This window comes from Rattus norvegicus, chromosome 1, assembly GCF_036323735.1.
Source record: "Rattus norvegicus strain BN/NHsdMcwi chromosome 1, GRCr8, whole genome shotgun sequence".
Lineage (NCBI taxonomy): Eukaryota > Metazoa > Chordata > Mammalia > Rodentia > Muridae > Rattus > Rattus norvegicus.
In genome coordinates this window covers 121,814,152-121,836,457 of record NC_086019.1, presented here as the reverse complement: position 1 = coordinate 121,836,457, position 22,306 = coordinate 121,814,152, and the positions used below count along the sequence as shown (strand labels likewise).

Genomic DNA, 22,306 nt, shown 5'->3' with positions numbered 1-22,306 from the left:
GTGGATCACCATTATTAAGATGTTGAGTTATTAACACCATTGTGGTTTGATTTTTCGCTGTTCACATGGTTGCTTGCTTCTTCCCTCTTGAGATAATAAAGTACATTTTTAAAGGAGCCCCCTTTTCAAAATGAGACTTTAGAGTTTTATAGAGAATTTGGATTGTAAAATATTTGGAAATGGAAATGCTGTGGGACTTTTAGATCCAAGGACATATATATATATTTGATATTCAACCTTTGCTATTATACTTGTCTAACATAAAAAGTTTTGAATTTGACCTTCATCACAAATGCAGATATACTATACACAAGGAACAACAGCAACCAGGAGGTAGGGTTATCTTAAATATTTCTGAGGACACTCTAAGTTCATTTTAGATAAAAATTAATATATGTTTTATATCATTGTATACTAAAATATGTTACTATATTTTGATATTACAGGGGTAACATTGAATGTATTGACTTGAGGCTCAAAAGACTCTTTAAGCTTTTAAGGGGTTTTCATTCTATGAAAAATAATGGGGCCTTTTAAATTTGCATGGTATATATTTTTATTATTAATTGGTTGTGAGACTGTGGTGACCAGGAGTAGAATGCACTAGTTTGAATGAGATGTCCACTATTGTTTCCTAAATATTAAACATTTGACTCCTAGTTGATGGCGGTGGAAGGATATCAGATGCAGCATTGCTCAGCAAAACATAACCCTAGGAATGGCTTTCTATCTTTCAAAAAACTCATGAAGTCTGTCTGCTTCCTCTCTGTGGTTTGAGATATAATTCAGCAACCTGCTGCTTACCACTAGAGATACAAAAAGAAGAAATAATATTTTGCTGCTACAATTTGAATTTTATTAATATATTTTTGTTGTTGTTACAAACAATTTCTAACATGTAATTCTGGCTGTAAGTAAACTCAGTCTAGACTTTCTGCCTATTCCTCTCAGTTTTTAGATATAAGGGCATGTGCCAACATGACTGCTCTTTATCGCAAAAAATTTAAAAAAAAAAGAAAAAGTAAAAAGAAAAAAGAAAAAAGCTCTAAAAGTAACTAAAATAATGATCACAGCCAAATTCATAATTTTAAATCAAATTAAAAGCATTCAAGATATATTGTCTTACATATAAATCATATCCTTCAAGAGATAGAAGAAAAATGTTTACTTCAAATTTGAGCCCAATCTACTCTACAGAATGAGATACTGTCTCACAAGTTCCAAAAATTAAAAGGGGTATGAACATAAACAGAAATAAAGTAAAGGAGAAAATGAGAGGGAGACAGAGGAGAAAAACGACTCAACTAATCAGAGACATTGAAAAGCTCATAAAATGTGAGTTTCTTCTTCACTCCTTCATAAAAGGGGGAACAAAAATAATCATAGGAGGGGATATGGCCATAGAGTTTGGAGCAGCAACTGAAGGACCCTCATTGGAGGAAATAGAGAAAGGACTGAAAGAATCTAAGGGGCTTATAACCTCATAAGAAAAACAGTGCCAAAAAATCAGAGCTCCCAGGGACTAAACCACTACCCAAAGACTGTACATGAAGTGACCCATGGCTCCAACTGTGTAAGTAGCAAAGGAAGGCTTTGTTGGGCACCAGTGGAAGGAGAAACCCTTGTTCTTGCCAAGGTTGGACCCCCATTGTAGGGGAATGTTGTGGGGAAGGCGGGAATGGGTGGATGGGGAGAACACCCTTATAGAAGAAGGGAGGTGGGATGGAATAGCAGGCTTATGTCTGTGAAATTGGGAAAGGGAATAACATTTGAAATATAAATTTAAAAAAATCCAATGAAAGTAAATAAATAAATACAGAAGCAAACACACAATAATAAAATAAAACACGGGAATTTCTTTCAGTGTTTTCCGTGTCCTAATCACACTTTAACACACAGTATAAGTATAGAGGCAAAAAATTTTTGATTCATTTTCTTGTCTAGAAAACCCTCTATTATTCTTGCCATTTGTGTTTATTGTATACAGTCTGGAAGACAGAACATCCTTTATATAAAAACTGTTTTTTTAACCTGGCAGATGGCAGATAAAGATGGAACACTGTATTTTTAAATCCAGTCTATTCTGCACAGCATCTTCCTGGCCAGAAAACAAGTGATTGATGCAAACTTTGCCTTTATAAATAATAATTACTATACCTTATGGCACACTTGCTACCAAGTATCCTCTGACATTTAGATAAACACAACATGAAAGCATTGTAAGTTCACAGGCTTTTTTGCTAATCAGAATCAATATTTTAAAGGTATCATTAAAATCATGATTGCAGAAGTGTTTTTTTTCAGCAACTTTTAAACATCTCCAGCATTGAGAGAAGATTCAGAGGGTCTGATCTGCAGTAGCCCAGCCTGTTTAAGAGTGGTCATCCCTTTCTCTCATTATGATACAAATTACTATATTGCCATATTTATATGCTCAGTTATATGTAGAACCAAAGTTAGCTATCCAGTGATAGCTTCTGATAGATTCCTTTGCTATGGTATAGGAAGCTAAGTATTCCCATATTCCTATAAAACCACCTTGTTATTTTTGCAAATGTTTTCCTTCCTTGATTATAGTTCACAGTGGTGATTGTCCAAATTCAAAGCACATTTAGTAATACCTTATGTATTTCCTTATCCAGGTACACTTTCTCTTGCAGAAAAGGATATTACTAAGTCAATATCATATTTACATTTATAAAACACTAAATGAATGTTCAGTCATTAACATTCAAAAGCTATTCTACATTTTTGTTTGTACTTCCTTTGCATATTCATTGGGCATCAGAATCACCAAATTTTAAAGTTGAATAGTGATGATGAGGGATGATCCTGCTTATAAAAACTAATACTGTTCTGCAAAATTATTTCTCAGAAACACACAGAGTGAGAGAGAGAGAGAGAGAGAGAGAGAGAGAGAGAGAGAGAGAGAGAGAGAGACTCACCCACACAAACATAAGTTAGGACTTAAGAATAAAGAGATAGTCTCTGTGATATATATATACATATATATATATGATATTTCTGTGATATTTTTCTATATATATAGAAAGAGAATATATATATATATATATATACACATACATACATAGTTGACATTAATACAATCTAGCTAACTGTGATGCTATGTGAGTTTACTTGTAGCACTTACAAGTCAAAAGTTCATAAATCTCTGAGTGACAAGCCAGCCTGGCCTACAAGTGAGTTTCCAGTCCAGTATAATCTAATGAGTAAGACCCTATCTAAAATACAAACAAGTAAGTAATTATCTCATAGCAACGATTTTTAAAACAGAAGAAAAAATCATCATTGAATGACAAACCACTGCTTTTAGTAAATAGCAAACCTTATGTTAATGGTAAGTACTTCATTTACCCGAACACATAGAAAACTTTAAAAACCCACCTAATCAAGTAAATCCTGACTAACGCAGAACGTTGTTAAAGTAGCATCTTCTTTTCTTAAATGATTTCTCCTGATATTACAAGTATCTAGTGCTTTTGCACATTCCCTAATTTTGTTACATTTTTCCTAAGCACTCTATTTTTTCCTTTGTACTGATCTAAATGTGAATATAATTCAATAACCTGTAGTCATATTGCCCAGAAAGTACCTTGAATTTATCCCTGACTAAATTATACAGGGGTTTAGGAAGTGCCCCACTTTCATACAAACAATAGGACAGCTTAAAGCTCATAACTGCCTATGTTGTGTCATTAGCTTTATAAAAGATTTTGAATCTCTGCAGCCTGACAACCATGCACGCATGCATGATTGGAGGATTATGCTAGCTCACTAGCACAAACTGGGGGTGGGGGGACAGTGTGATTACTTAAGTCAGTGCAGCAGGTCCTATTCAGAGAAGAGGCAGCCAAGGATGCCTCTTGTAACCACCCTAGGAATGGTCAGCAAAGCAATGCAGCAAACAAGGTAAGCTCCTCAAAACCCATAATTTGTTTTATATGTAGACAAGATTTTTTCACACTAAATATTGCAAATTTGTTGGGATATAAGATTATTCTATAGATCTCAAGTCTTTGACTCTGAAAATTCAGAACAGAAACCTATAAGATCAGAATCTGAATTCCTTTGTCCTATCTTGTGTTGTGTTTGGTGCAGTGCCCCTCTCTTTGAGCTGTCAATCTGCCCTGTCACTTCAGCTCAGTTCTCTTACAGCTTGAATATTAGCATTTCAAAGAGCTGACAGAACTGTGGATTATTGGTGTGTGGGAATAATGGCGATCAGGAAAATAAAAAGAACATTTAAGTTTGCATATGCATTTTGCATAAAAAATTACACCCATTAAAGAAGTTACAGTGCTATTTTGGTATCTGCCATAAACTGAACATTATGAAGGAATAAAAACATTTGAGAGTTAGCATACAGATTACCCCCAAATTTCTGAATAGTTAGGGTCATCAAGTAAGAATGAATTTTGATGGTATGATAGTTATAATAAAGGAAAGAGGTTTGAAAAATCGCTATAAGAAAGAATAGGGGTAGAATGAATTCGGGTGTGTGAACTGCAACCATATGGAAACGTGCTGCATCTTCCATATATATATATATATATATATCACATACACAAACATATATATATATATATAATAGATATATATACACAAAACACACACATACTCACATACAGTATACAGACTAGTACAGAATAATAAACCTTCTTCTTCTGTGATCTTATAAGGTGATATAGTTTGAAGGTTATGACAATAATTTAGTGTCTTTTGGTATGTGTTATTTGTTAATAAATTTTTATTTTTAAATATTTCCCAGATTCAACAATAAACTTGTGGATTAGAAAGAACATTCTTTGGATATGTAATCTGTACTTTGATTTGATCTGGTGATTTGGATGAAATTTATAAGATATGCAAAATAGAATGCAGATTTGTTTTCGGGTCGTTTGGGGGGTTTAGTTTGGGAGACATTGGCCATGTTCCATCAGATAAATCCACAAGGTTATGCCTTTTTTTTTCTTTCTGTTTGCTTGTATGCTTTTGGTCTTTTTTGGAATTTTATTCTGTTTTTCCTTATAAAATGACGTATTTTTTTTTTACTGAAAATCCATTTTTGTCCCAGTTTTTCATTTCCATTCTTAATCTTATCTTATGATCACAGTTTTCCTTATTTTTTTTAACTCTTCCCACATTATCCGCTCCTCCTGTCCCTTCCAGATTTGTACCCTTTCTGTCTCTCATGATGAAAAGAACACCCAAGGGATAACAACCAAACATTAACAAAATAAAATATAAGAAGATAAACAAAGAACATCATATTGATGGTGGACAAGGCAATCCAAAAGAAGGAAAAGGAGCAGACACAAGGATCAGAGACCCAATTGTTAGCCCACTCATGTATGCCATAAAAACACTAAACTGAATGGTCTAAGACATGTACAGATGAAACAATGCAGACTAATAATAGGCTTTGAGACACAGATTTCCTCAGTGGCATGTCTTATTCTTTTACTCATTATAATCTGTTTTTATTTCAAATGTTGTTTGGGTTTAAGAATTTAAAAATATTTCTAAAATGCAAGCCAATGTTGATTCAAGCCAACAACAGTCTGAAGGTTTTCTAAGGTTCCTGTTTCTAAAGAGGTTAATTAATAGAGAAATAACATTAGTAATAAAATTGTTATCTACTGAAATAATTAGCAACACATACCGAAGAACGTAATAGAAATAATTAAAAGGGAGTTTGACAAAATGGAGACTTAGAATAACAACATTTGTGTGTTCTCTGCTAGGATCTTTAAGTTCCCTGGCCAAGTTTATTGACCATTTTTGTAGAATTCCTGAATTCTCTCCAGTAGAAGTGGCCTTACTTCTAATTATTAATAGGGTTGGTTAAGGACAAAATATACTTTGCACGATTGAAATTTTAGTGCATTTTATCAGGTCAGTAATTACGGTAGCATATAAAGATTATTAATGGATAAGGAAACCATTAGTTTTTTTCTTGAAGGAGCCTGAATATTGTTTACAAGCATTATGAAAGAAAACCACCAGAGCTCAAAGTTGAATTCTCTATGTCTAGCAAACAATGTTTCTTGTGTCTATCCATTATGATCTTATCATAAAATCTGCTGGGGCAGACTTTCTCCTTTGTTCAATTATATATGGTTTTATGTGGAGAGACACAGAATTAGGAATCAAAAATTTACTGTCAATCTACCATTGAGTTCATGTGATTTGGCTGTCTACTACTTTAAATTACACTTTCCATGAATGTGATTTTTATAATCTACCATATTAAATTGATTTCTCCTTTACAAACATTTGTATATTGGAAATAGCTTCATGGTTAGAGATGGAAGATCATGTTTAGTTTTTTTCTCTAAATAGTGGGGGCTAATCAGCTTTATGCAAATCACATGCATATTGTCATGATCAATATGTGACCATGTGTGAGTTAGTTAGTCTGTTACATCTGGAAGACATTGTTTCCTTGGTTACATTCTTTCCATCCCCACTGACTCTTAGATTTCTCCCAACACAAAGATTCATGAGAGATGAAGGGAGAGTATTGATAGAGAATTTTCATTTATGATTGAGTTATCAAATCTCTTTTACTCTCTACACAATGTTCAGGTATGTGGTTCCACCTTTGTTCCCAACTATAACAGATAGTAGCTTCTGAGATCATGACTGAGCAATATACTTATTAAAGGGAATAACAGAATGTCTCTAGGATTCTTTAAATTGGCACATATCTTTTGCTGAAAAAACAAACAAACAAACAAACAAACAAAAAAGACGGTATTTGGTATGTTCCTTGGTCCACAATCTATGTATTTCCCTTTCCTTGAGCATATGAGCAATGTCAGGAACGTGTCTCATGGTCTGGGCATTGAATCCAATCAAATAATTGTTACTTACTCTCACCATATTTGTACCACCTTTGCACCCGTGTACACTGTAGAGAGCCCACCATTGTAAATTGAAGGATTTCAGCTATGTTCCTCTTTGCTTTTCTCCTTAGGAAGTATGAATAAATTTTCCAACCCAAGAACACTATCTAGAATGGTGAATATTCCCAGTTAGTCACCAACTGAAACGTCTTCATGTTCCATGAGATAGGTAAGTGTGGTTCCATCAATATGGCTTTGCTATCAGTTTTTGAAAGCCACCGATAACGTGGGTAGTAACATACGTTGTTTGAGAGTTTCTCTGAGATTTCAGTCATCAAAACTCAATTACATGTACCCCATATATGGTACTGGAGGGTTTTGGTTGTAAGAGAAGGCAGTAAGGTTGTACTCTCACCATTTTTTAGTGATGTATTTTTAAGAAAATTCCATTTACATATTATATATTGATGTGCCTCTACTGTAGTACTTTTCTATAACATTCTTCAGATGGTCCACAGATTCTGTCTTCCCTTACCCTACGTTCATTCATTTCTGTATTTAATATTACTAGAGACCACCTGCCATAAATAAGCAGAGCCCCTAGTTGAGGGATGGGGTCACCCACCCATCTCAAAAATTTTAATCCAGAAATGTTCCTGCCAAAAGGAAAGACAGGGACAAAATATGTAACAGAACCTGAAAGAAAGGCCATCCAGAGACCGCCATATCTAGGGATCCATTCTGTCTGCAGATACCAAACCCCAACACTACTGTCGATGTCAAGAACCATTTGCAAACATGAGCATGATGTGGCTGTTCCCTGAGTGAGTCTATCAGCACCTAAGCAAAATAGTTGCAGATACAGGCAATCATCAGCCTGAGCCTTGGAGACCACAATGGAAGAGCTAGGGGAAGTACTGAAGGAGCTGACGGGAATTGCAACACCATAGGAAGAACAATGTGAATTACGTAGACCACCCAGAGCTACCAGATACTAAACCACCAATCAAAAAGTATACCTGGAGTTCAACAGGGCTATAGATTCATGTGTAGTAGTGGATGGCCTTATCTAACACCCAGAGGAGGGATGGCACTTGGTACTTTAGGCCCCATCATAGGAAAATGCTTGAGTGGTGAGGCAGGATTGGATGAATGGGTGGAGAAGAACACTCATAGAGGCAAAGTGGATGGGGAAAGAGGGATGGGATGGGGTGTTGTGAAGGGATAACAGGTTAAGGGGATATCATTTGAAATGTCAATGAATAAAATGATTTATTAAAAATAGTGACAAGTTACTTAAAAAATAATCATTCAATGTGAGAATGACCATGTTATTTTCCTCAGAATTCAAGGAGGTAGCAGTGCTCTTGAGAGCTCTAGATGCAGATTCTTCCCACAGATATGTCCATTAGTTCTCTCAGATCACTGCCAAGAAACGGACTTGTTTTAAGGAAGGCCAGAAAACTAGCTCTGTACTGTGTGGAGATGCATTGTGTAATATGAGAACATTCAGCACAAATGGTGAATGCTGTTTGCCTCTGAATACATGTATGCCTCAAAATTCCCTGTGAGGATAGTTTATTCTCCCAAGTTTTTTTCCTCATAGGGGTACTGGACAAATCAGTTCCTTGCTAAAGCAACCACTGAAGCCTCCCTACAGGATGATTACACTAAAAAGGCTTCAAACTCTAACTCTATTAAAAAATGATCAGTCCAACTTACCTGTCTATGTTAAAAATTTTCTGTCTGCAAATTTCTATCAAACTTTGATAGGTTATATTTTTTTCCTAGATTAAAAATAATAGTGTTTCTAAAGTATTTATTTCCTCTCTTACAATTACACACACACACACACACACACACACACACACACACACACACACACACATATATATATATGTATATATATATGCTGTTTGTAAAACTTCTGAAATATTTTGGTTGCAAAATAAAAGAGGATATTTAAGGAAATAAATATTGTCCAGTAATTATTGCTTACATATAATTAATTCTAATATTACTTTTTTATACTATGTTATGGATTTCAACAATTTGAGCTCTATTTTTTCAAGGAATATCCACAAATGGTCAAGGGAAAAAATCATAAAATTTACATAGTACATTGGTGCTAGCAATTTGGAATCAAGATGCATCACTCACATTCCCTTTCCTGTTATCCTTCCACCATTTAAGCTCAAAAAAGCATTAGTGCATATCATGATCATACTTTCTTCTACATGCACTGTTTTAATTATTTAATGATCTTAAATCCATGGAAAGAACCATCCACATGTGTTTATGGAATCTCTCAACTATTTGGTGTATATCATTATTATTATGCCACATAGTTATTATTATGCCACACATAAAATACTATATGTGCTAAACTGGAAATTACGTACATTAACTTACATAATATGAAGAACAATCACTTCCTTTCCATTTAAACAATAAAATATGCCTACTCATTTTGTACAACTATTCAAGTGTATGAATGATTTTCTATTCTCTGAATATTTTTCATGGGTACACTAATTTATTGGTATGATTATGACTTATTATGGGTTGACTTAAATCAGTATGACTTAGCACAGTAATAGTGGTAGATGTGCATGTAGTATGGAGTCCCTGTTTAGGTTCAGGATCCTACTACAGAAAACAGTTCCAATTATAGATTTCATTTTGGGACACAATTCTAATAAAAAATTTTGGTTATTCTCACGATAGGCAGTTCGCCATTGTATCAGTTGAAATTAATTGGTAGGAAGTATTTCCAAGCTTGACAAAGTGGTGATTATGTCTTTCCTGCAGGAGCCTGCTTCATATATTCTGGTACTATGAAAGCTATCCACTAAGATACACAATAGAATCAAGCTTATTGGTCATTGCTAGATAAATTTTTCTCTGATCTTTGACTTAAGCACATGTTGACTTCAGCAATATGGTCTTAATTTCAAGTTCTGTATGGTAAGCAAGAAGGTTTGTAATGGGCTAGACTATGTGGGAATTCTCTGGAATTTAAATTCAAAGTAGACAACCCAATACTGATACTGGCACTGGACTACGTATTTGTTAGGTTATAATATCCAGTGGAAAATCATTGTCTTATTACTAATTAAACGTATTTGAAAATGTTTATATGTGTATTTGTGTAATAAAGTCTCTTTTACAGAACTTTGCTTCCACATGCCTTTTTCAAAATGACTTTAGCGATATTTATCCCTCCTCATTTTCACTCTGCAAATCTCAGCTTCTACAAGCATCACCATGTAGTTCAGTGGTTTGTATATGCTTGGTCCAGCTAGTGGCACTATTTGGAGACGTAGTTTTGTTAGAGTAGGTGTGACATTTTGTGTGTGGTCTTTAACAACCACATCTTAGGTATCTGGGATCCAATCTTCTGCTTGCTGCATTCATAATAAAAGTGTGACTCTCAACTCTTACAGCCCCATGTCTGCCTCAAAACTGCTATGCTTCCACCTTGAAGATAATAAACTGAACCTCTGAACCTATAAGTCTACCACAATTCAATGTGATCCTTATAAGAGTTGCATTGCTCATGGTTTCTGTTCCCAGAAGTAAAAGCCTTTCTAAGACACTTAGTCTGTCACTAGTTTCCCTTCATATTTATACCATTGTTTTTGTTTAAACTCCCCTCCAATAAAATAGAGACCCAGAATATTATTATTTTTCTGAGTTATATATTCATTCCAAGTAGAACACATATATGTGAAAATTATTTTTAACTTTTTAAATTTTAATTTTATATTTTACTTCTTCCCTTTATATTCTGCTTGTTGTCACCCTCCCAAATCACCACCCCTCCCACTACCTTTCCCCTATTCTCCCTCTCCTCTTCTGAACAGATTTGGTCTACCTAGGCATCCTGTCACCCTGACAATTGAGACAAAGGTGATTGCTGTTTAAGCCTGGAAATTTGAGTTTGCTCCCTAGAACACATATACATGCACATGTAGTGAACTGACTCCCCAAATTTTTCCTGTGACAGTTACATGTCATCATGGCACACACACACACACACACACACACACACACACACACAGACAGACACACACACAGACACAGACACACACGCATTAGTTAAAATTTAATACCTGAAAATGAATGAATATGGAATATGTATTAGCTTTTGAATTAGTAATTTTTGAAATTTGATTTTTTTCAGACAATATATTCTAATGCCACCTTATTTTTTCCTCCCTAATTCTTTCTAACTCCACAGTGACCTATTTCCTCATGTTCTCACACCTCTCCTTAGAAAACATGAACAAAAAAAAAAAAACTAACCAGACTGAAACAGAACACACAAACAAAGGAATCAGAAAGGATAAAACACAAGAAGTACATAGACTCACAGAGATACATGCTTATAGAGAAAAGCCCATGAAAATATTAAATTTGGAATCATAATGTATGAAAAATTACCAACATGTTAAAAGTATAATATATTATGAATCAAAAAAATTCAAAATTACCATCGATTCATTAAGGTAGAATGAAACCCCTGACTGAGTGTGTATTCTACTCCCATGAAACTGTACAGGACCAAACTTGTTTTTGATATTAGAAAATTTTGTCAAGTGGGGAGCTTCTTAGTGAGGAAGATCACATTCAGTTCCAGCTATTAGTGGTTGGACCTCACATAATTTTGACCTGCAAAACCTGTGCAAATCCTGTGCATGGTTTCCTGATTTATATGAGTCCACATGTGTATCAGTCCTGCTAAACCTCGACATTATTGCTGACTTGCTTGCATTCCTCCCCACAACTTTGTGCCTTACAATATTTCTACTATTTTTTCTACAAATCTTTCCTGAGGCATGAAGGAAGAGACTCGATGGTAATGACTCATTTAGAGAGGGTGATCCAAGGTCTTCCACTCTGTATATTGGCATATATAGATCTCTGTATCTGTCCCCATCTATTGTATATCCCAGTTTTTGTGATAACAGTAGAGCAATATATTAATATATAGGTATAATAGAATGTTATTAGGAATCATGTTGTAGCTACATTTCTATAGCAGACAATAATACCTGCTTTAAGCCTTAAACTCCAGCATTTTGTCAGGAGAACAATGGTTGAAATGTGTTCTGTCTCATTGTCTCAAATCAAGTCAGATAGTGTTTGCTTACTGTCTTGAAGGTTCCACTATTGAAGCAGTATTTTCTGTAGGCAGCTGAGTGTGGTAGATCAGATAGTGTAGAGGTGGGTTGGTGTTTCAGTTTTCCCGCAGTAACTATGCAGAATACATTTAAGTACCAGCAATACTATTCAAAAGGTAAAGGTTTTAGATAGGCACTTGCTTGTCTTCTCAATGTACAAAAGAAATGTAGGTGTTGTCTTCAACAATAGAGCCATCATCAGTTGTATGGAGCAATCAATAGCTTAGGCAATAGTTTGAAGTGATTGGAGCATTACCATGAGGATTCATTGGCCAAAAATATAATAGATCTAGCCAATATGTGGAGTTGGAGATTTCATTTGCAGGGAAGAGCTGTCTAGTTTGGTCATTCCCTCCCATTACATTTTAAAATTTCTTTTATTATTTTTATCTATGTTATATATTGAGAACAGATATGACACATAGTTTTAGCTGTCCTCCTTAATATTCCACTCTATCCTCTTCATTCCGCCATCTCCATTTAATTCCTTCATCCCAATATTATTCTCAAATATCCCCATAATTATTTGTATTATTTCTCAATTCTCACAAAAGCTTTCCCTCCATCCAATTTTTTCATGCCCTTTTCACGTCTTAAAACATCCAAATATAAGTTGATAGAGACTTGTATTTGTCTTTGAGGTTTTGGATAATGCATAATGAGGTTTTGTTATTGTTGTTGTTGTTGTTGTTTGTTTGTTCCATCCGTTTAACTATGAGTCCCATTATTTCATTTTTAAGAGCTTAACAATATTTTTTATAATATAACATATTTTATTATCAATTTCTCCACTATGGAAAGGTAGGCTATTTCCTAAGTATAACTATAGTGAGAATTGTACCAGTGAAGAGGAACTAGTAAGTATCTGTATAATATGATATGGATTCCCATAGATGTATGTCCAACAATGGTACACCTGTTACTTTATGTAAACCATTCCCAGAAAACCAAAGTGATTTCAAAAGGGGCAGTACTAGTGTTTCTTTTTTTTTTTTTTGACCAGCAGTGGATGAGATTTATTATTACTCATCATCCTAATTAGCATATGTGAACTTTGCCATATTGATTAGTGAAAAATAAAATATTGATATGGTTATAATGTGCATATTTGTGATTACTAAGGATGGTGAACTTTTCCTTAAATGAAACCAGCATTTTATGGTCAATTATCGGAAATTAGAGGAAGAAATTTTTCTTTGAATACCAAAAAGATACATGTAAGTAAAAGACATGGAAATTGGGGAACAGAAGACAATGGAAAGATTAGTATTCAGAGGCAAACCATAGCAAATAAAGTATCTAAACCATTGAAACATACTTTAGATGGGGATATTAAACAATTTGAACACATGCACACAAACACACACACACACACACAATTTTGCTGTTTCATCAGTATAAAAATAGCCATTCAGATTATGAATACAAATTTGTTAATAAATTTATGAAACATGTAGTTCATGAATAGGGATATGAAAATATAAAGTTCTACGCTTCATGGTAGATATTTAATAGGAAAAATAAAATAAAAAATATGATAGTAAGTAAGTCAGCGTACTTCAAATGAAATTGTCATTAAAAAATAATTCTCATGGAAGAAAACACCTTTGATACTCATAGATAATGGACAAATTATTCATTCTTGTCCTTAAAGCCTCAAGCCGAGGTATGCCTGGAAGTGTGGTTACCTCTGTGCTCACAGAGCCATCTAGCTTTCAACAAAACAAGATGATTGAGGGAAAACTCTACAAAAAGTTCATCCCAGGTTATATTCCCCTCCTGGTCCACACAACCTCCTGACATTTCCACATCCCATATTTTCTCCCACGCTGCCTCCAGTGTCACAGAGGATGCCACAACCCCACACAACCCAACAGAACTCTAAACTTCCTGGGGACTCCAGTCTCTTGATTGTTAGGTGCACCTTCTCTGACTGAACCCAGACCCAGGACACGGTGTCTCTATATTTGTTGAAGGCCTCATTTCAGGTGGTATATGCAGCCTGGGGGGGGGGGTGATCCAGTGTTTGAGAGAGCACAGGGGTCAAGGTTATCTAAGACCGCTGGTCCTCCGACAGGATTCCCCTCCTCCTCAGCTTCCTCCAGCTTTTCCTTAATTCAATCAGAGAGGTCATGATTCATTGGTTCGGTGCATATATCAGCAGATGAGTCTGTCAGCTGCTTTTTGATCTGTTGAAGGACAGTCAGGATTGGTCTATTTTCGTGAATGCCCCATAGCCTCAGTATTTATGTCATGTTTTGGTGCCTCCCCTTGAGCTGGATCCAATTTGGGCCTGTCAGAACACAGAGGGATCAAAGAATACGATTTAACTCTTTTTATTTTTTTTCCAAAGTATTTAGAGAGTCATCCCAAAGACAAAACGTATACTACTTGGGACATCTAAAGTATGCTCTTCTTCAGAATCACTGAAAGAATGATGCAGTACCCTGTTTTCTGCCACATCATATTACACACGAGTCATCACATTTGTTAAAGATCAATGAGAATCCTCTGAGGCTGCCTGAGAGAAATAATGAATGGTGAGAAATGTTTTGCCATTAGTACATATATAGTAGAAATTTAAATGTTAAATTTAATTGATTAGTTTAATTGACCACTATTATGTGTGCAATATTTATTCTTCATTTTGTATTGGAGTACTCTTGCAAATATTTTTCATTTCAGTTGCACTCCAATTTATATAACTAATAGGAGTTTATTAGTTGAAGTCTTGAAGCTGTGAAAGTGGCAGCACACAGCCAGCAAGGATGGGGCAGTATTTCTGGCAACCTAATTGAAGGTAACTCCTTTAGTAATAAACATTAACACTTTTAGATTGTCCCAGAACACATGCTAGTTTTCATTACAGCTCACTGCCTCTGTATCATTGCGCCTATGGTATTTCTGAAAAGAAGACATTTGTCGTCTTTCCTACTGAATGCATTAAATGCTGAGAAGTCAATATGAAAACATCACATTCCTCTCAAAATTTCTTTTGTTTTGTATGTAGGACAAAGCTTTTCCTCCTTAAATAAACAAACTTTAATTTCTTATTTTTTCTTATTCATTTTAATTGGATATTTTATTTATTTGGATTTGAAATATCAACCCATTTCCAGGTTTCCCCTATGCAAAACCATATCCCATTCCCCCTAACCCTGCTTCTATGAGGGTGTCCCCCATCTACCCACCCACTTCCACCTCACTGTCCTGGCATTCTCTTACACTGGGTCATCTAACCTTCACAGAACCAAGTGTCTCTTCTCTCATTGATGCCAGATAAAGCCACCCTCTGATAAATATGCGGCTGGAGCCATGGATCCTTCCATTGTACCTTTGGTTGGTGGTATAGTCCCTGGGAACTCTGGGGTGTCTTGTCGGTTCAGATTGTTGTACTTCCTAGCAGTTTGCAAAATCTATTCACCTCCTTGGGTCCGTTCCCTAACTCCTCAATTTGAGTCCAATTGTGCTGTATCAATCAGTTCAATAATTGGGTGCAAGCATCTGTCTCTGTATTTGTCAGTCTCTTGCAGAGCCTCTCAAGAGACAGCTTTCTCGGGCTCCTATTAGCATGCACTTCTTGAAATCAGCAATACTCAATACTCTCTGGTTTGGATGTACATTGGATGGATCACCCGGTGGCGAAGTCTCTAGAAGGCCTTTCCTTCAGGCTGTGCTCTGCACTTTGTCCCTGTATTGCCATCAGCCAGGAGCAACTCTTGGTTAAAATTTAGAGATGAGTTAAAATTTGGAGATTCCCATCCACCAACTTGGGACCTTGCCTAACCTCTGGATATTGTCTCTACAGTTTCTCCTCCCTTTGTTGGACAGTTCAGCTAATCTCATCCCCTTTGCTTCTTGGGAGCCTCTGGCTTTTCTGGCATCTGGGACTTTCTGGAGGTTACCTACTGTACCCTATCCCTCATTACTCTACACATCTCTTCAATTTCCTGACAGTCTGCCTATCATTTTTGTCTCCTTCTACACATGATTCTGTCCCCTTTTTCCCCTCCCTCTACTCTTTTCCTCCCAGTAGCTGGTAAGATAATTATGTTTTCTAGAATAAAGATAACTCAGTTTCTAAAGTGTCTTTTTCATCACATATATACTTAGAAAATGTATGGGCATAAACCAAAATTTTGAAATTTTGATCTTGAGTGTTAGCATTATTCAATTTCTTTTGTTTTACATTTAAGATTTTCTATTGTTTATTTTAAAATTCTTCTCTCATTCATTAAATACCCTATAGAGTGTTCCCTCTCTCCTCTCTATGCAGTACCCTCCCATATCTTTCCTATGATCCAAATCCACTTCTCCAATGTAATGCTCAAAAAAAGGAAGTTTCCCTGAGACAAATCAATTAAACATGGCATAACATGCTACAATCAAGCTAGGAATAAAACCTTTCAAGACTGAGTGATGCAAACATCAGTGATTTAATTCCTTCTTGATGAATTAATGGAAACGGTGCTTCAGACTTTCTTGTTACAATTTTTTTAAATCTCATTACTAGACTACTTTGATGAGTGGATTTAAAAATAGAGCAAATCATGAAAGATGCTTTCTAGGCAATACTGATACTAACTCAGTTGAAAAGCTAAATATGTTCTTTCACTTTCAGCACTCTCCACGGAAACTAAGATCCTGTTGCATCGATGTGAGCCAGTCAGTAGACCTTTGACAGAAAGTAAGTCATAAAAGAGAAGTTTGTTAATACCATGAACAGTGTTTAAACTGAGCTTAGGGAAGACAAAAGACTTTTGGCTTTCAACCCCATAAGAACAGCAATGCCAAGAAACCAGCGCTTCCAGGAACTAAACCTCTACCAAAACACTATACATGGACTGACTTAGGGCTCCAACTGCATATGTAGCAGAGAATAGACTTGTTGGGGAACCAGTGGAGGTGGAAGCCCTTCGACCTGCCAAGGTTGTACTTCCAGTGCAGGGAAATATGTGGGAGGAGGCACTAAGTGGGAAGGATGGGGGGAATACCCAAATGTGGAGGGGGAGGAAATGAGGGGCTTATGGACAGAAAAAGGAAAGGGAATAACTTTTGAAATGTAATTAAAGAAATATAATAATAGTAATAATAATAATAATAATAATAATAATAATAATAATAATAATTGTAATAATAAGTCTTTTGGGGAGCAGAAGGAAGAATAAGGACTTCTGTCTGGGAGAATGAATAGATAAAAATTTAGTATAATGAAAACATTTTCAAGTTTACATTCAAAGATAATCAAAATTTGATGATCTTGTGAATTTTATAGTTGATCAGATGCATTTAAAATGAGAAACACTTCTAGTCTATAGTTAAAAGACAGCCAAAGGAAACTAATTTGTAACTTCGATAACTGATAGTTGATATTAGCATGGAATACAGCTTAAGTATATATTTAGAAGACAATCAAAGGAAACAAAATTTGAACTTGTGATTATAGAATTGGCTTATATATTGGAATGTTTTATTAGGGTTATGCTAATTTATCAAAACTCCATAGATAATAATTAGAAATTTAAACTGTTAAACTCTCAATAATACAATGACATAGTAAAGGGAAGAAATAGGAAATATTAATCCCTGGAAACTGAGTTTCGATAAGGAAGGAGCAGAATTTTTCACTGTGAAAGTTCATCTGAACTTATATTTCGTCTATCATGGAGAGACTATGAGCAAGGCAAACCTTTCACTCTTTTTAATAAGAGAACTGAGAGTCTTAATGAGTTTATGAATAGACTAATGAGCCAATACAGTAGTGGATTATCTTAGGGTAAGGAGCTTGTTGTCTGTTTTTTAGCTGTCAAACTTTCATTAATTTAGCTTCAATAAAATCAGAAATCTGGGAAGAATAAATTATAATCTAGATATAACATATTAGTTAAAATGACAGGGGTTAGGCTATAGTCCATTACCTAAACAGTTTTTCTAGGTCCTTGTGGTCTTCATCACACCTTGGTCAAAGGTAGTCTGGCCATCAGGCCTAGAAGATAAGAGGCTTGCTCGTGTGGAGGAAGAATGTGGGAGTAATGTCTCAACTTGTCTTAGGCAATATTAGATATTTAATTCTTTGGGTGTCCTCTGTTTGTCTACAGATTATGCTGAACCCTAGTAGCAGGCAAGGAAGTGGCACCATCTCTCATAGTATCCATTTCCCGCAATCCAGGTAGAGTCACTTGTTGCTACGACATATCATTTTGGAGATCTTGTGAAAGTCCTCTGAGAGGATTTAGAGGTCTCTTTCATAATAAATTAAACATATAATGTTATAATTAATAGAGTTCCGACAAGATTGAAAGCAAGGATCTGTTAAATATATATGAATTAGACAATATGTGTCTGTTTTTAATTATTGATTCTGGCTATTATCAAGGAAGCACAGAGATTATAACTTAACGACAGTAATAAGAACAGCAAAACCAAGGCTATACATATATTTAAGGCAGTGGTCCTTTTTACTGTTGTAAATCCTTCAATGAATTTTAAAATTATTTACCAAGGCTTGATAGAAATAATATGAAACTTTATCTAATTGTTAAGTGTCCTAGGCATCTTTAATTCAACCAGTTGTAGTAATGACAGATGTTATGTGAGGAATACCCATAACAAAGATGGCAAATAGTCATGGGTTGCCTTCATCCAAGATGGTACTGAAGCTGTAGCTCCACCTGTGTTTGTTAGATCTCTGAGCTGAATGACAGTTCCCTGTAGAAGCATGGCTATGTATCAGAAGAGGAAAACATACAAAGATACAAATAGACATGTTCTGTCTGATGGACTGGCCATTTTGTTTCATGTGAGGAGATCGCTCCCTGTCACTGCAAGCAGCCTAGACCACTGTGCAGGTCAGAGCAAGACAGTCTAAATGGTGGTGCAGCACATCTGAGACAGGCTCATGGAGCAGCACTGATGCTCCTTCTCACATCACAGCTGGCTTAAGGTTAGGGTAGAACATAACAGAAAGAAATCAGAAATAAAAAATTCCAAGGAGGTAGAAATTTAAGACTGCCCACTGGACCAAACAGCTGGAACAAGATCTGGAGATATTGCTTGATCAGGGAGCAGAGATCAAGCTAGTTGGATTAAGGAATAAAGTGGTTGGGAGGGAAGGTGGGTAAAAGCCTACACATAGAAAAACTTCCATTTTTCACATTGCTGGTGAGAGTTGTAAAATTTTTCTTCAATGTGCAGTTAGATAGTCATTTAGAGTTATTATTTTTCAGGTATTGGAAACAAATTTGGAAGCCTTTAAGACCAGGAGACATCCCAGTACAGAGGTTGAAAATAGCAATGAAGCCATTATCTTTGAGTGAGAATAGGAATTATTAACCTTATTACTTCCAGAATCCAAAGAACAAATTGATAATTAAGAATGAAATGAGCAACCAGAGTAGATTGTCAGGATATCAGGAGGTAACTTAGGGGCTCAGCTGGGGCCAGCCTCTGAGCTGTGGAGTCAGTGCCCAAGGGAGAATAGTTTACCTAGGCCCAGCATTTTTCAGCAGTGAGAGAGAAACCATTTCACGGAGGGAAATAGACCTCAACAAAGGTTACAGTTTCTAAGATGAGTAATCAGCCAGAAAGTCCAGTCATGTAGGCTATGAATACCTCTGTGGCCAAGGAAACTAGATGGGTAGATGTGAGCTGAAAAGAGACCAGTAGCCATTTTCCCTGACTAATGTGTGAGTGGTGGTAGGGTATCTTCCCAATTTTATACTGTTTGGGTAGAGAAGAATGTCAAGACAAAGGCTGAAAGTCCGTGATATGGAGGGGAATGTGAACCTGCCAGTTTGCAAATCCAATTTACTGCACCAAATAATGTGTGTTATAATGCTAGGGTTACATTTTTGTGGAACACACACTAGTGTGATGGTTTGCCTCTGCAGACCAATGTAGAGGCATCCATTTTCCCAAGATAACAGCCGAAAGATGAATCTACCATAGATTAAAGATTTTGGGTGCATGGGAATAGAGAATAGAGGCAGAGAAGAGGATGAGGAAAGAGGGGAGAAGGAAGCTACACAGGAACACATGAAGAAAGGGGGATGAAGAAATGGAGTGAGAGAAGAGAATCAGTGATATAAAAAATAATAGAGAGAGGCTAAACACTCCCTTTTATAGCTAGCCAGGCCTACCTGGCAGTATCTAGGTAACTTATCGGGTAGGTCATAGAAGAAATGCTAAGGTACTAACACATTTATTAATTCCTTATTTATTTCCCTTTCCCATTTAGTCCTTGACATGCAGAAAGGATATTGCTAAGTCATATTTTCCTTTACTGGAAATTTATTGTGTATGAACATTTAACATCAGAACGCTTTCTACATTTTTGTTTGTACTTTCATTCTAATATTCAGCACACATTTATATCATCAAGGCTTAAATGTGCATAGAAGAGCCTGAGTGGTGTTTCTGCTTATAAAAACAAGGAGTGCTCTGCGATATTTCCAAGAAATTATGTCAGGATTTTGAAACTACACGGAATGGCATATGTGAAGACATACACAGCCTTAGGCAGCTGCATACCTCTACATTATGTTCATGCACACACACACACACACACACACACACACACACACACACGCACACACACACACACACACACATACAGAGAGAGAGAGAGAGACAGAGAGAGACAGAGAGATAGAGAGACAGAGAGAGACAGAGAGAAGAACACACACAGACTGAGGCAGATAGACTAAGATTGAAAGAATGATAGAGCCAGAGAGAAATATATATAAATGCTTAATAATAAAGTGACTGTTAATCTTGGGAATTTACCAAGTGTGAACAAGTGGTCCTTCTTGGGAGACACAGTGTGGGATGTCTAAAGTTCTTGAATCGAAGAGATCAAGGTTTTCAACAACATAAAATAGAATTAAGAATCCCTTACACAACTTGCAGAGTTGCAATGTATTAGTGGGACACTAACAGTGCTTTCTCCAAAGTTCACTATCAGATAGCTCTTTTGTGAAGAACAGCAGCTTCCATGGCACTGTGGGCCTCCTGTGTTACAAGGATCCAAGTGTCAATCTGGCTTTGATGTTTTCTGTTACCTTCAAAAATGCCACTAACAAAATTTTATTTGACTTATAAGTTACAACTGAGCCGATATCCAGAGACATGGAGAGTGTCTTTGCCAAAATCATTCAGGGAAATATGTCTTCAGAGCAAAAGGGGAAAACGGTAATCTTCAGATGATCCAGCGGACCCTGATGTTGGAAAATGACTGCCTAATCATCACATTCACCATGTCTGTTATCCATTTTACTAAAATAAATGTAGTGATTGAAAGCATACTACTACTACTACTACTACTACTACTACTACTACTACTACTAGTAATAATAATAATAATAATAATAATAATAATAATAATAATAAATCCATGGTGGCACATGAATTTTCTTCAGGAATTTAAGAAGCAGAATCTGTTGATCTCAGAGTTTAAAGCATGTCTGATCTAAAATGTGAGGTACAAGTCCAGAAAATTCTAATCAGAAATACTGTGTTTTAAAAATAAACAAAGAAAAATAATTAAAAAGTATATCACAGCAACAATTTTTAAAACTCGAGGGAAATAAACTACATCACTGAAATTTAAACAAATTACTTTATTAAAAACAGATACTAAGTTCATGGTAAGGTTTTCATTTACGTGAACACATATGAAATTTTAAAAATATACCTAAGCAAGTAAAACCTGAAAAATGCAGAATGTTGTTAAGGCAGAATCTTTTATTCCATAGTGATTTCTCATCATAGTATTACAAGTATAGAGAGCTTTTGTATGTTCCCTAGTTTCGGTTATGTTTTTCCTAAGCACTCTTTCTTTCCTTTGTATAGAGATCTAAAGATGACTATAAATCTCCATTATGTATCCCCGTTGCCCCGGAAATACATTAATTTTATCCTAACTGATTTCTAAAGAGATTGTGAAGATCCCCCTCTTCCATACTAGCAATAGGAAAGCCTAAAGCTCATCACTTCCTGCTTATGTCGTTAGCTTTAGAAAAGATTTTGAATCCCTGGAGCCTGGAAACATGCACACATGTGTGACTGCATGGTTGTGCTGGCTCACAGGACAGACTGGGGGTTGGGACTGTGATTAATCAAGTCAGTGCAGCAGGTTCAGTTCTGAGAAAAGCAGTCAAAGGTGCCTGTTACCTCCACCCTAGGAGTGATCAGCAAGGCAGGGCAGCAACCACGGTCAGCTCCCACTTTGATTCCTTGTTTCTTCATTAGGTA

The 22,306-nt window shown here is 35.8% G+C and overlaps 1 long non-coding RNA gene across 5 annotated transcripts in view; it reads left to right on the top strand.

Annotated features, from left to right (window-relative positions):
* LOC134483425 (uncharacterized) overlaps positions 1-22,306 on the top strand; it is a 602,791-nt gene that overhangs the window by 283,755 nt on the left and 296,730 nt on the right. For all 5 annotated transcript variants that reach the window (XR_010060299.1, XR_010060303.1, XR_010060302.1 and 2 more), the window contains 5 exons: positions 7,001-7,098; positions 14,409-14,595; positions 14,741-14,855; positions 16,677-16,742; positions 18,154-18,224. This is a non-coding gene — a long non-coding RNA (uncharacterized LOC134483425). The remainder of the gene's footprint in view (positions 1-7,000; positions 7,099-14,408; positions 14,596-14,740; positions 14,856-16,676; positions 16,743-18,153; positions 18,225-22,306) is intronic.